The 16539-nt window shown below is 40.5% G+C and overlaps 1 protein-coding gene across 9 annotated transcripts in view; it reads right to left on the bottom strand.

Annotated features, from left to right (window-relative positions):
• Positions 1-16539, bottom strand: part of auts2a (activator of transcription and developmental regulator AUTS2 a) — a 607281-nt gene that overhangs the window by 218173 nt on the left and 372569 nt on the right. The window lies entirely within an intron of this gene.

A 16539-nucleotide genomic window follows, 5' to 3' on the forward strand; every position in this document is an offset into this window, starting at 1 on the left:
AATCAGGGGCTTATCTCACCATGTAACTTTTTTTTCAGATTGTGGCCTATTGCTTAATAAGCCTTTCATATAGGAATAGAGGTATTTTCCCATGGAGCTTATGTAATTTATGTACTGTTAGGACTTAAAACATTACCTTCAAAACAGAAACCCTGACAGAAGCTGCCTTTTGTTCACATGAGCTCATAAAACAGAAACTGCACCTGAGGAGGAAAAAAAAAATCTGTGAACCTGACATGAAAGTGAGGCCAAGGACGCCGTATCCCATGCGTTAGATTGCTTTCACATCAGATGATTAGCCCCATCCATGCTAATTACAGTGAATGGAAACTAATTAAGAGGAACTATGTGTCAGCTAATGAGGATTTGGGGCTGTGTCCATCTTATAACATCATTTGCTCTGCACTACCCGCTGGCTACCTCTCCTCTTCTTTAAAACATCTTCTCTGACTCAGAAAGGCACAGATGCCTTTCATATTGGACCAAAGCACACAAAACCATGCTCCGTGCGTCATTCACATACTAGCTGTAATAGGATGAGCAATTAATACCTCAGTGTGCAGAACAGGGGAAAGGCTATTACAAGGACTTCCCAGAAAACAGTTTTCCTCTAAATCAAGTCAGCAGTGAATCCAAGCTCTGTGTTTGGGAACAGATAGTTCCCTCCTGCAAAAACCTCCTTCCACTGTTCCTGCTTTGCTCTGGTGTGTCCTAATGATGTGCATACTGCTGCTCTAAGGCTAATAAGCAGCTCTTGCAGAACAGAAAAACTTGCAAAAGCACGCCAATTACCTCAGTGTCCACTCTCCCTGCCAGGTCTGCCTCTACCTGACGGGGCCTGGAGGTGGGTGAGGACAGGGGGTTGTCCAGGGCAGGACCCCTGACTCCAAACTGCTGAGCTGTTACGTCTGCTTCCATCTGGATGGATTGGGGCTGTTCTTGTCCCCGCACACAGATACGTAATTAGGCCAAGAGGACATGGCTAATACGAGCTGCTCAGAAGCAGCCAAGACAGAGAGCCAGGAGCTCTTTCCAGAAACTGCTCCCACACTGACCTGACTGATGAGGCACTAAACTCTGAAGGCTCTGGAAATTAGGCCTGAAATGGTAAAATTACACAAATATAATGTGAAGGTTGAGAGTCCAACCAAGCATCCATAAAACCCTGAGTCAAAATAAACCTTCACATGCCAAATCAAACAACAGCATGTCTGGATTTTTGAGCAGTACTAAACACTGTGAAGGAGTGACCCATCACATTTCAGGTCATATCTTTGGCTAAGATGACTGTTCTTGCTTTTACAGCCATTAACTGACATTCTTAGAGTAGGTATTCTGCCTATCAATATTTTAAACATGGATTCAAAGTAAAAAAAATACTGTTTGTTCATGCTAAATGTGTGTAGATTTTGAAACCACTACTTATTCATATGTTGTAGAAATCCTTGAATCTGTCTGAAAACGGATCAGAACGGTTTGTTCTATAAAGAATAGCACAAGGCCTTCATGAGAACTTTATGACACTTGCTAAAATTACAAGTTCATCTCAGATGGATCTTTGCGGTGTTACATTGCATTTGAGGAGGCCTCAAACACCAAGGTCTGCCCATAACTCTCTTCTGACAGGTCTACAGAGGGCTGGCCAATCAGAGGGAAGGGGGCTTGACAGTACAAGAGGAAAAGGACAATACCGCCACTCCTCCATTAACTTCATTAGACTTGAATTTTTTCTTCAGCTAACTTCAATTGACCTTTTTTTTTTAGCAAATTGTAGCATTTTGGGCTTATGAGCCTTGTTGCCTGGCAACAAACAGTTGAACGCCTGTCTGTCATATTAGCCACATCTCTCATTAAATCTAGTTAATTCATGACTATTTACCACAATGTACCTAAAAGAGGTGAATTTAGAGAATCATCCACCATGCCATTTTAATGCCTGCAAAACAAGATATGGTGACCAAAACCTTGAATTGTATAAATCAGACAACCTAAGGCACAGGTGCCAAAGCTGTCACATGAGACGATTTATGTTGGCATGCCGAGACTAAACACCAAGTAGCACAGGACAAAATCAATAAATAGAAAAAAAACAAAACAAACAAACAAACAAACAAAAAAAACTATTGTATTCTGTTCCACCTAACACTTTACAATTGGACACACTATAAATGTTCTCACATCAAAAGTTTATCAAATAATGTTAAAGAAAATTTTACAATAATTTTTTAATGCCCAAATGTAACTTGCAAGTACGTCACCTCAAATTTAATGGGAATTCAGTCTGCTAGCTCATAATCCCATGCGTTTAGCAGTGTTATCAAGACAAGCAAAATAAGTTCCAGTCATTCTATCCAACATATGAAATTTTAAAAATGAAAGGTAAATGGGAGTCATTAAAACAGTGTTAGCAAAATATGCAAAACAAAGCAACACAATCAAAATGTTCTGAAGGCTACTGTAAAGAAACAGGCAAGTTATGCAATTTATTACTGCATACTGAAACCATCTGCTGATGGGGAACACATAAAGGGACTTTCTTATCAACTGTCGATGTTTTCTTTAATGGATTGCCAAATAAAGATACAATCATGTCCAGAATCAAAGAGATGCCCCTTTCTGTAAGAAACTGTGGGACAGCGTGTTAGTGAAATAGCAGAAGCATCAAACTCCTGCTAACTAAGATGCATCTGGATTTAGCGTGGCTGTAGATGAAAGCGTAGACATCAACATTGTCCTCTGAGTGGTCAATGTGGCAAGAAACTGCTATAGAAGATAGATGATGGAGGGACTCTGCTGTAAGCATGTTTAAATGTTGCAAAAAAAAAAAAAAAAAAAAGCAGGTAATTTACAAACAATTCTATGAATAAAGTAAGTATTGGCACTTTGACCACGAGTGTATTTTAAAGTGGCACAAGTCATGGGAAAGGTTGCCAACCCCTGTTATTAATATTCATACATTTTATGATTAATTTTGCTGTAAAAATATGACTGAATAGTATTTCCTTGGCTTTTAGAAGCAGCTTTAAGTGGACACAGGTGGAGCTTCAGTCCTTTGCACCTCTGCACTTGCTTTATTTTTCTTCACTGTAGGTTGGGGCCTTGACTGTGTGCCCATGCTGTGCACTCTGAACAGATACAACAACAGATCGACCGTGAATATTTGGTGCCAACATATGCACCTGTGAAAACACGGCTAACAGGCGACACTAGTGCAGGGTATACAAGGCTAAGTCACTGCTGTTTGATTTTATCTATGAATGAAATGTGGAACTGGTTTTGTCACAACTCCCCGAGCACTAACCCAACCCCCCCTCCAGTGTGCAAACATTGTGGATGCGTACTTTAGAGTGAATAAGACCCTAGTTTAAATGCAGTAGGCCTTAAGTATTTTGGTTTGAGTGGCTTTATCTGAGACTTCTGTTATGACTGTGGTTACTACAGAAATAACTACATACTCAGCAGAGGAGAATGAGCCTGTGCGATTGACAGCTTGTCGCCTCAGTCTTTAGTGGTAATGACTGAATAAACCACGAGGAAGTCTTTAAAATATGGTGTCATCTTGTTGGGCATTATAAAGCTAGCTTATTAGTGATGCTAATATAAAGCTACAGCTTGACAAATTCCCTCTTCCAGATTAATCCCTATCTAATACCATTAATCTGAAAGCAAGCATGCTGTTCCTCTTCAGCCTGAGCCAGTCCTTGACGTTTTCATTACAGCAGCAGTTGCCTCGCCAGCTGCAGGTTTAATTCCCAGGTATTTACCGCCTCATCTCGCCTCTCTCTGTTTGGCTGGCAAATACACCTCAAACTGCAAATTCACTTTGCATTTGGAATAAATGAAAGGGATTGGTTGGTGTCAATCATGAGGCACGCTGCGGTGAGTACACTCGGCTGCAGAGGCTTGTTTGAACACGCGTACTGTACATACAAACACAGGGAAACACACACGTACCTCAGCTCTGCCTGCCTTCACCAGGCTTATAATTAGCTGTACGAGCTGCAATCAGAGCCCAATGACAATACTCCCTCGATGGCTTGTTTTCCTAACCTCCGTGAGACCCCAGGCAGAGGTCCACTTACCCCTTCAGAACCAGCCCACCGCCGGAATCAAAACACTGCAATCGCTCCATTCCTCTGCAGCGCCGCTGATTAAATGTGCAGAGTGTAGAGTGCAATTTGCTAAATTACAAGTATTTTGCACATGTAAATATAGTTTAATTACAGCAATTAAAGAAGATTATGGGAGATTGGCAGATGGGGAATGTAATGTTGTTTTAATTAGAGTTTGAATGCACTGTAACACAAACAGAATGTTAACCCCCTCAGAACAGAATGGGCTGTTAGGCCCTGACAAATTGTATCCTGATGCAGCTTTCTCAAAGCATGTAATCACCTGCAGCTACAATATGTACGCAGCAGAGAGAAACAAAGAGAGGCAGAGAATAACAAAGATGGAGGAAATTATGGTTTGGAGATGGAAAAAGTGAGGAGTCTGACGCAGGCTTGATGAAAAACAGATGTAGCGTTCTTTGACCACGCTGTCCTCGGAGTAGCAAGCTAAATTAGGATGACAAGGCAAAATATTTTGACAACAGTTAATACGGCATTAAAGGCAATTAAATAGGATTCAGACCGTGAGATCAATCAGAGAAAATTAGAAACAGCTCGTGTGCTCGGACATGAAGAACCTCAGAAATTAAGACTAACAAAAGGTCCTGGAGCAACATCAAAGCCAAAGCAGAGAAAGAGACTGAACTAAGCTGACATGGAGTTACAAAAGAATCCTGAGCACAAATAAAAGCAAACAAGGATCAAAAGGCTTTGCTGAAATTACCATAGATTAGAAAGGTGGGTCCATGTAATGCTGCTCCAAGTAAACACCTTCACATCAGGCGATTACAACAAGAACCATGTGAACAACTTACAGACTGAACACACATGCTGGACTCTGTTGGCAGGCATCAGGTGACCGTGCTGACTGTTTGTGCATCCCACTCTGAGGGATTTCAGGGTCATGTACCCTGGATCGAGAGAAATCCCCTCCCAGGATCTATAGAGCTGTGTAGCAACATTTAATACATTCCAGTCAATAGCCCATTAGAAATTCTAATTGAAAGTTCAATGCCCTTACTTTAGGGCTTGCAATACAGATTGCCTTTGGAAATCCATTTAAAGGCTTAATCTCTTTATCATGCAGTATTTGGAAACCTAACTTTGTTCTTGTTAGGCAGATCAATTGCATTAATTTACAAAACGGGGGAAAATGTCACCCTTCATCCTTTAAATCTGGGCTGGGCGAAGGAGGCGAATTAAAGCGAGGCACCGCTGCTTTCTCCCTATATCAATAGAAAAAAGGTGTCATCGGAGACATGACCTACAAATTTTAATTACCACATGAAATATTCAGCCTCTGAGATGAATCGCAACACCAAGAGAGCAAGCAAAGGCTGTCTCTGTCAGTTAACCCCTTCACCGCCGGTTTCACATTTTAATACCTGCATTAAGATGCACAGGGATAACACAGTGCCCTTTAAAGATTACCTGCAGAAGGATGTTCACAGGGAAAAGAAGATACTGCTACACATTAGGTGCTGTTTATTGTAAAACACAGATGAAGCAGAATTTCTGATTTTAGACAGCTGCATTTTAATGTGTTTTTTTTTATCGCCAGATGACAGAAGAAAAAAGATGAAGTATAGAGGGATTATTTAACAACAACGCCAGATGCGCGCACAACTTGGGTGCAGAAGCACTGGGGAGTATGACGGTTTGTCTACTGACGTGGAGGAGTCAACCGTTAATCATTCAGCAAGTGGATAGATATTAGGTGGACAAACGCTTCTAGCGAAGAAGTCCGGCGTGTACCGATAAATTTTAACACACAATTGTCTATCGATGCTCATGACTGCATCGAGTCTGAGACCTGGTTCATAATAAAAGAACCAGAAAACTACATCCAGAGTTAATTATTCACCCGCAGACGTCGCTGGTGTTTTAGTGTAAAGTGTGACCCTGTTAACTGGTGACTCTGCCGTTAATCAATGATACTGTCTCCTAAGAGTCACCAGTTAGCATGGTAGCTATTAACTCCAAAACACCGGTTGATAGATGTTGCCTCGGCTGTATAGTATTGGTTCTAAAAACTGACCACAGAACAACCGTTCATTTTTATGCTGATAACAGATTGAATTTAGTGTTTGAAAAAAGCTAACTCGTCTGAATGAACAGAGCTAAATGCTGCTTCTGCTGTCAAGATGCGTGCGCATCTTTATGATGATGTTGACTGATAATCCCTCTATAGGTTTTATAAAACAGACTTGATCTGAGTGGACTTAGTGGGCCCATTCATTTCTATGCAGAAACCTAGTTAGCACGCTGGAAAAAAAATGGAAATCTTATCGAGTGTTTTTGTATTATATCTAGTAGAAAATGTCTTTTTAGACTTAAAACAAGCCAAATTCACCAGACTAGTCCAAAAAAATGCCTTGTTTCAAGTTTTTCAAAGACCGAAATGAGGTCTAAACTGCTTGACACAAGTAAAAAAAAAAAAATCTGCCACTGGAACAAGAAAAATTCTGGTTTCAAGCAAATTTTCTTGTAATTTTTTCTTGTTCCATTGGCAGATTTTTTTACTTGTTTCAAGTTTTTCAGACCTCATTTTTGTCTTAAAACAATTTGAAACAAGACATTTTTCTGGACTTGTTAGGTGAATTTAACCCGTTTTAAGTCTAAAAAGACATTTTCTACCAAAAATAAGACAGAAACACTTGATATGATTGCCATTTTTGCTGTGCATTAGCAGCTCTATGTGGCCCTATGCTAAATAACAAAAACTCAATCATGTATTTTGTCATCTGATCCCATTTTGATTTGTTACAGTGTTTTGCAACCAACATCTGTACTGTTTGTTTTGACTTCACCTGATTTTTTCTTTCGGAGAAGTCTCCCTCTAGAACCGGACATGATCTAAACCTCACTCCCACATTGTTCCACGGTATAGTACCTCACCTCCACTCAATGCTCATTTCATTTCAGAGACATAATAGCTTTTAACAGTTCACTGCACCTCCATTGTGCTGCTCTTGTTCTGCATGTGCATCAGGGACAGGTCTATGGTTAGCCAGTAATAATTAATCAGAGATCAGAAAGAGGAATGAGGCTCCATGGACATGATCCACATTTTATGTGTGTGAGGTCGCTGTGTCCATGTCATGACGCTTGGATGCACATGGACCCTTAATAACAGTTATTGACTGGCTGACTGCTGAATGTGTTAATCATATTTTAAAGCTTGGCTCAGAATTAAAGGGCTATGTAACCTGTGGGTCATTCATGGTCGTTTTCTTTATAAATCACATTTGAGCCACTTAAGCCATCATGGTATCATTTGTCCAAAAATATTTTGCTACTAAAAACAGAAACTCTAAATTTCCTCAAACAGTCTTTAACCAAAAAGGGGCAAACGTTCAGATGAATCATGCCCTCAAGCTGAAACCTGTGATGAAAAACAGAATTAACTCCGCAGTTCCCAGAGTGGCCACTTGGGGCTGGCTCCAAAAATAAATCAACCCCATTAAGTATATAATACATGGACGTAATCTCTGTGACATTATCCTCTTTGCTAACATCAACTGAGGCCCACCTGTCAGTCAGCCACACACTTAGCAAGGCAAAATTGTTAGTTTTATAACGTAAAACAGAAAACATCAACTTAACCCCATTGCGAGTGTGCTGAAACAAGCTAGTTAGCCTTCCATGTTTTTCCATATCAGGCTTTATTTTTGCTGGATGTAGAGCTGTGACGCATAAATTCAGCATAGGGAAGATCAAGAAGGACGGGAAGTTATGACTGAAACTACCTAAAAACAGCCAGTGATTTTCAAAATGAAACAGACTGTGTCAAAATCAGATCCTTTTAGCTTGACTACAATGACAAATGGACATAATGAGCAGAACCAGACCAGGAGTCAACAGGTTTGAGGTTTTACAGCCCGACATGAATAAAGAGAGACTTCTCAATGGAGAAGCAAGAGCAGGAAATTCACAGTCTGTGACTCCAGATGTCTGTCAGTCATGCAGCTTGAGTGACTGAACACAGCCAGTGTTAGTTGACGAATGCAGTCAAGAGACAGCGCAACCAAGGGGCAATATCCGGTACATAAAAATTAAGTCTATGCAGAAGTGCTAAAAGTCACTGTTCATTAAGAATCCGCTTGAGGCTGGCTGCAGAGAGACCGGAAGTCACATACACACCCAGCCACAAAAACAGACTTTTACAGCATTAAAAACATATTTACAGCCTGGTTCAAAAAACGTCTTGGGTCTAAAGCGCTGATTTCTCTATCAGCACACACTGTATGGTGAGTGAATTTTTTTCTATCTCTGCGGTTTAGAAGTTATTACGATCTTTTGATTTTCCAATCAGAGGCACAGCTCAGGTCACGTGACTGCCAGGCGCCCTGTAGCTGCCCGAAGAAAAACTCACACTAAGTGGCTGCATCCGTGGATTGGCTTCATTTCAGGAACAGATGGGTGACGTTGTGGATCCTTCGTCCATGTTTTTATACAGTCTACGAGCGCAAACTAGTTGCACTACAGACTTATCCGGTGTATTCCAGGCATAGTGCTGGACCCTAAATGTGAATATCACAATAAGTATGATAAAAGCTTCATCTGGCAGATGTAGAGTTTCAGGACATGTCAGCCCAAAAGTTATTTTATTCTTTGTAGTGTATCAGAATCACATCAGAGTCATTGACCAATGAGAGCACAGAGAGCACTGCATGTGCAGGAATCATGAAACAAAAGCAAAACAAAGTCAAGTACAACCACGCAAGTCCTTCATGTGTTGGTCTGTTGATTTGATGCAACAGACAAAATGAAACATCCATGTATTTTGTGAAACATTGTCAGTTTTCCAGGTAATACATTACCCACAGACTGTTAACTCATTGCATTACACTCTAACACCACCTTCTCATCCACTGGTCACTCCATGCCTTCATAAAAATAAAACAATAATGTGCCAAATACAATAAAATATGATGCTATAGTTAGCACAGCTGAGCCCTCTGTCTATGCTCTGCGTTCATTCCCCGTATTTCCGCACCTTGCCAGAAAGCTCATGGATACAAACAGAAACCATCAAGGCAGAGTTGCTGTAACTATCTAATCCGTAGCTTTAGTGAGACACAAAGAAGAAATAACAATTGCGGGACTTTAGCAATGTGTTTACCGGCCTGACCGACCATCTGTTCCTACAACGTTCCCTCTGTTTTTGTCTTTTATGTTAGAGGTAGATCAGTAAAACTCCTCCATAGTCGCCACGTTTGTTTTTGAGTTTGTTGTTGTCATAAACTTTTGACTCTGGACTGCCCCCTAGTGGATGTATTGTTAACAGAAATGTTAACATAATGAACACATGGAAGCAGGAGAGCAGTGATGGTAACATTGTTTGAAAAGGACTGACACATTTTCGTACGAAATGGGAGTATAAATGGGCCTTTAGGCTCTTTAAACCATGTCAAAGATCACAAATCCTGTAAACTATAAAAAAAAAAAAAACTCCAAAGCAGCCAACAGTCACATTTGGCTGACGTGTAGAGTCAGTCCAGTCGATCAGCGCTCCTGAATTATGCAAACCTCAAGAGGAAATGGACACATTTGCCGGAACTAACCAGGAACCCAATCCAAGCTTCCCCACTCTTTGAGTTCTCACACTTTCCACTGAATTTAAGTCATCTGGGCCTCTTCAGAGTGCCCTGGGCATCAGAGGATCTCCCACCAGGGTGCCCACTCCCTGGCTCTCAACTCTCCTCTTTCTCCTGTGATCATGTAAGAATGACGGACAGATCACAGGGCAGGACAAAAAAAGCCATTCAGGAGTCAGTGGGTTAGGGAAACTTTAACATCCAAAGTCTTTAAATTGTCACATAAGTCAGCGGCTTTTAGACAAATTGAACAAAATGGACCCTTTCAGGAGGCCCAGAGAAGTAGCATGTCAGCTCTGGGCACAAAGGAGGCCCCAGCTCGAGAGAGCCTGAATGGCTGCATTATCCTCTCCATGGCTGCCCTGTCCAAAGGCCCATTTCACATCCACTGCCACCTGCTATTAGCTTTCTTACCGTTCTTATGGGAGGCTGCTGAAGGATCCCATTGCTTTAACAAAAAACTCAACAGGCGTGGTAATGCTGACTGAAGACAAAAGCTGTCACCCTCCTCTCAACCTCTGTTCCACTATTTCCCTGATCGACAACCGTTACTACAATTTGCCTTGTGAGCAGGAGGGAGAGGAACGAAGGGGACCAAAGCATCCGCGGAACAAAAACATGCCGAGGAACAAATCAAACTCTCCTTTTCAAATCGGCCTCTTGCTACCACCACAATGATGACTCTGACGTAGTTACCACACACACAGCAAGACAGACGGCAAGAAGGGCGTCTGTGTGACGAGGATGAAGAAGCAGAAAAACAAGTCTTTAAATGCAAATGAAAAACACATTTAATATAACAAATAGGAACAATTTGATCAAAGGGTCTGTGTAGGAGCAATTCACGCCAACAAACACGACATAAAAGCACATTTGATCAAAACACTTCCTGTGGACATACTGCAAGTGTTGGTAGATGAATTAAGATGCAAATCATAGATTGCTTGATATTATACAACGGCGGACTGAACAAGGGAGCACTCCGCTGGAATTTCAGGCCATGTACGCGCTGCTTTTGTCACAACAAAGCACAAAGAACAACAATGATACCCTAAAGTGTTATCATTATGTTACTTTGACATCACTGGATCCACCAGAAATAAAGCTTTTTATGTTTCTCTGCGTAAGCTACAAACAGATACTGTTCTTCTTCAGCAGCACAGCAGAGGCGATAAGATAACAATGGACACTTCAAGTCTTTTCAGTATGAAACGCTGTTTAAGAACGCAAGATCAGAGGAATGAGAGCTGTGTGTGCTGGAATACAAGAGTTATTCAAGTACTTTGACTTTTCAAATTATCCTCATTTCCTCTAAAGCTTTCTGTATTCAATAAATAACATAGTGAATGGAAAATGTCTACAATTTCTGTACAAAGAACAATGATTAGACTGAGCGTCGTAGTTCTGCACTTAACAGAAAACAGTCCACTCCATCAGGCCGACGAATTATAAATAAATAAACTCCTCATGTCCTTGGTAAACCATATCTGAAAATAATTATCCATTATTTTCAGCCAATAAGCTCTGAGTCTACAACAGTCATCCAGCTCATGGCAAAGTTTACCCATGAGGTCTTTGATGTCTGAAATTATTCTTTTCCTAACTCAAGGTGATTTCTTGGTCTTAACAAGGGCCCCTTCATGGCTTTTTAATGTGATTATGCTGCTGTACGTAGCTTGGTGGACCTTTCTTCCTCCCCCAGTCCTCCCATCAGACACCAGCTAATTGAATCCCCAGCTAAATTAAAAAAAATTAGTCATGTGCGTAATGGAAATGATTTATCATGTCCACTTAACCAAAACGGATTTGGAAAACATTAAGCATCTCCAGTTGACTCGAGCTTGTTTTTAGGCACTTACTGCTGCTCTCCCCCGAACAGATACACATATTAGAAATTATGACGGTGGGTGGAGGACATAATGGAAACTGCACAGATGGAAACAAGTTGGAAGTAGAGAATTAGTGAAGAGAGAAATGTATGGTCAATTGAGAGGAATAAACAGGCACAAACATGAGAGAGACAGTCGCTCAGAGAGAGGCGGGGAGACGGGGGAATAAAAGCCTTCATCAGTGGACGCTTTAGCTTTCAAGCCTTTTTCTTTTCTTTTGTGCAAAAAACATATTAGGGGTGCACAATGGCTTGATTTTTTCAGCTAATAACCAATGACTTGCAGTTAATGTACAAAAACAGATAAGAATACAATGATTTTATATTACATTTTTCAAGTTTTTGTTGTGTTTACACACGTGAGCAAAAAAAAAGAGGCTGAGATCTTCTGAGCAAAGTTGTACACAATCATATTTCCTACTTTCCAATATCAACTGAATTCCATATTGTTTAACACAAAGAATAGTAGATTTGATTTTGTAACTATCATTTATTTGTTGGGACCGTGAAACAGAGCACTCCTGTGCATGCACTAATATTTTTTTTTATCCTAAAGTCTTCATCCAGCCAATTGGCTTTGTCACTAATGGAAAGCTTTTATCATAGGCTGCAAAAAAGCAAAAACTCTGACACTTTTTTTTTAATGATGCAGATGTTAGGTTTTTGTGAGCGTTTGTCTGTCTGTTTTTTGGTTTGTCTGTGAACAACATAACTCAAAAACTAATGAGCGGATCTTGATGAAATTTTCAGGAAATGTTCAAAATGGGATAAAAAAGAAGTGACTAAATTTTGGAGGTGATCTGGATCACCGTCTGGATCTAGGAGTTTTCAAAGCATTCTTTATCACCATATGTGTATATAACTCCATGATAAATGGTCGGGTTGCTTTGCAAAACAATACAAGACAAGGTCACCATAATTTCTGACAGATGTTAAAGTATGATCCAGATCCAGAATATAAAATATGTTCTGGGTCATCATAATTTTCAACACTGTCAGGTAACAAATTATCATACAGACCTGCAACTAACACCAAATTGTAGCAGACAGTCTGCTGAAAGGAAGTATAACATTAAAGTAGGACTAAAGTGTTGGTGACAATCACAATTTGCTTGGTGGAGGTCTGTGCTATCTGAGTGCTTTTCTAGTTTGGCACTTTCATGATATTCCATTAGTCCAGTTGCTGATTAAATTAGCATCATATTTAACATTATCATTCACATTAAAGTACCAATACTGCCATGCTTAATTTAAAAACAAACAAACAAAAACAACAACAACAACAACAAAACACATCATTCATCTTTCTCATGTCTTTCTGGTTTACATCTTAGCATTTGTGCGCCTCTACTGGCATTTGGAATAGGTGTAGAAAATAACAGTAGCACTTGAGTAAGTTCCTCCCTTCTTTTGTAACTTTTTCCTGTGGGGATTTTAGCCCAGTTTCCACCAAGCAGTCCAGTTTGGATCAGTAATGTTTTGTACAGGTTGGATTGGTAAAGCCAAACCCTGTTTCCACAGCCAATCATGCCCCCTCTTGGTAGGCAGTGTGTAAGCCAGACGCGGATCAGTTATGAAATACCGTGATGCCATAGCAGCATGACACAGTGTACTCCATCGTAATGTACGACCCGGATCCTGGCAGTATTCTGGATACTAAGATCCAGAATATGAAATATGTACAGGGTCGTCATCACTTTCAACACTGTCAGGTAACAAATTATCATACAAACCTGCAACTAACACCCAATTGTAGCAGACAGTCTGCTGAAAGGGAGTATAACATTAAAGTAGGACTGAAGTGTTGGTGACAATCACAATATGCTTGGTGGAGGTCTGCGCTCTCTGAGTGCTTTTTTAGTTGCCTCTGTTTTGTGCTCCTGGTTTCTTTCTGCAGTCTGAATCAGCATCACACATCGAAAAAAAAAAAAAAAAATACACTTGACATTTGGCATCCCATTTACACCGTAATGGTCAATATTCAATAAAATGGTAAAGTCCATTTTAATGACGAGTGATGCTAGCTGCAGCTACTGCTGCTTTGTATTTCTTCACTGCCTCTTTTGGGTCATGACCATTTTTCTGCTGAATAAAAGTATCTATTTTGTCACAGTTTGAGGAATTTCCTTTTTTTCCGAAACAGAGACAAACATCAACACTGCTGATGCCCTTTTTATTCCTTGGCTTGCTTGTTAAGGATGTACTTGTTCTCTACTTGGTATCTTGACAGATACCATTTTTTAACTGTTACAATAGTTTTATCATTTAGATATAAACAATCTATCAAGCTGTTTATATATCATCAGCATTTATTCATTTTGCATCCCATTTAAATGTCTTTTTTGATGATTGATGGTGTGTAGAGCAGCACTCCTGTGTCTGACAGGCTGAATCTCAGGAATGGCCAAAAACTGGACTTATGTCTAAATCGAGGATATAGCCAAAGCAATGCCAGAGTGTACTCTATCATTTCCTTCATGGTTTTGGCATCCCATTTATGAGTGTCATGGTCAATATTCAGCTCTCACAATTCTTGAGAAATTCTGCATTGAAGGCTGGGGGCTGGGGGGGAATTCGGCAGCATGTCAAAACAAATCCCCAGCATGGCTGTCTCCTGGCCCAGTCTGCCCAGGAGGCAGCCTGCTCGAGCGAATCAGCCTCACCATGACAGCCCGGTTCAGGGATGAACAGGGGATGAAAGGGGGGTCTTTATCTGGCAGGAATCACTCTCTAGCCGCCAGGTTCATGTAACACACTTTCAACTTCAAACCCTGGAGATCAAGGTCCAGCTATTGGCCACGCACACTGAAACTGTTTTTTTTAGGGATTTGGTGTGGGGGTGTGGGTGGCTGCTCAACCAGATTAACTCTTTAAAAGCTCAACCCAGCACTGCAAAAACTGAAATACAGCCAAAGTGTGGCATTGTGTTTCAGGAAACTTTTTGAGGAAATCATCTGCTGAGATGTTTTGACTACTGCTGAGACAAATACACTCAGACAGGTGTGAGTTTTTGAGGGAGTAAAACTGCTTCCTCTTCTACACGCTGAGCAGAAACCTGGGGATGAAGCTCAGGCAGCACAATAAGCAAATTTACATATAAGCAGGAAAACTGAAACACACAGGGTGCTGAAGTCTGGATCACCCTTGTAAACATCAAGTCACGAACAAGACCAGAGAGGACAAGACTAGACACAAACTAAGAGGTCATGAACAAGCTTGGACCAATATTACAGAGGGACCAAGGTAAGAAAAAAAAAAACACAAGTCGCACAGAGTAATCACTTTTCTCTTACAATGACATGGGGGTAAGAAAAGCGCCAGTACTTCACATTTTCATGTTGATATCAGAGAAACTCACAGTCCTTTTAGTTTACATCTGTGGTTAATTAAGCAGCCTTTATGGCACATGAGCTGGTGTCAGTGAATCATCAGGAATGTCTGTTAGATGGTGACATTTTTTTCCAAATTTCCCTTAATTCAAGCACCATTTAAAAACAAGACATGAAAAACAACAAAGAACAAAAACACATAATAAGTTAAACCTATATTACTAACTGTAACGGTGGCGCTATGGTTTGAATCTCAGTTTACTCAGTGGGCCTTTCTGTATGGAGATTGCACGGTCTCCCCATACATATGTGGGTTTTCTGGGGGTACTCCAGCTTCCTCCCACAGTCCAGAAACATGCTTACCAGGTTAACTGATCTCTCTTAGGCCATCTCCACACGTAGCTTGGTATTTGGGAAACCGCATATATTTTTATACGCTTAGGCCTGTCGTCCGCATGACACCTCAGTTTTATGTCACTGAAAACAATGTTTTCTGGAACAAATCTGAATAACTCAAAATGTGTTAAAGTTATCGATAAGAAAAGCCATCACACCCATCTACACACACTCCTTATGGCTCGACATATCGACCACTGCTTTAGCGGCACATACAAGTGAATATCTTATGAAAATACCTTCATGGAATTGGCCATTTGTTCAGTATATGTGGCATAAATGTGGTTTTCAGCTTCAGAGAAGCGCTAAGAAGAACAAGAAAAAGCTAAAGAACATGCAATTGGAAATCTCAGGTTTTGTTGTTTTGTGTAGATGCCACAAAACTGAAATGTCACAGCTAAAACAGGAGGTTCATCCTGATTGGATGGCATGGGTTTCACGCCTTAAAAACACTGCGTAATATGGGTTTGGCATGCTTTGAACCTCACTCACTGGCAGGCTTGCCCAGTGTGAAAATACCTTGCTACGTGTGTACAAGGCCTAAATTGTCCATAGGTGTGAGTGCGCATGTTAGTTGGTCTGTCTCTATTAGGGGTGGGACAAAAAGTCATTTCACAATATATTGGGATTTTTTTGTTTGGCAATATCAAAACCAGGATTCTTTGTCAAAAATAGTTTTTTATTTTAATTCAAATTCTTTATTTCAGTCTTTGTTTATAAACTAGTTTTTAAAAAAGTTGCCACTTTTCTCCTGCAGAGGGCGAAATGTTTCTCTCTGACTCACGTGATGTTTATGGGAAAATAGGGCTCCTGTAGACATTATCATCACTTAACTTTTTTACATGGTGTGGTGTTAAAAAAGCAAACTAAAAAACGCAAATATCTAAAGATTGCAATTTAAATCAAAATCGTAATAGAAACAAATTGTTAGTTTAGCATATCACCCCAGCCCCGGTCTCTATGTGTCAGCCCTGCAATTGACTGGCGACCAGTCAAGGGTGTACCCCACCTTAGTCCTGTTGGATTAAGACAGCTGGGATAGGCTCTAGCCAACCGAGACCCTGAACAGGATAAGTGGTATAGAAAATGGTTGGAAAGATGTGTTGATGTGCATGATTCTGTAGAATTTTCAACATTAAGTGAGATAAAAGAAAAGAAAGAAAGATAAACAAGAGGTAAAGAAGAAGTGAAGTTACAGCCAAGCTCTCAGAGCT

Source organism: Halichoeres trimaculatus, unplaced genomic scaffold, assembly GCF_033239565.1.
Source record: "Halichoeres trimaculatus isolate MK-OKI-2021-1 unplaced genomic scaffold, fHalTri1.1 fHalTri1_scaffold_6, whole genome shotgun sequence".
In the NCBI taxonomy this organism is placed as follows: domain Eukaryota; kingdom Metazoa; phylum Chordata; class Actinopteri; order Labriformes; family Labridae; genus Halichoeres; species Halichoeres trimaculatus.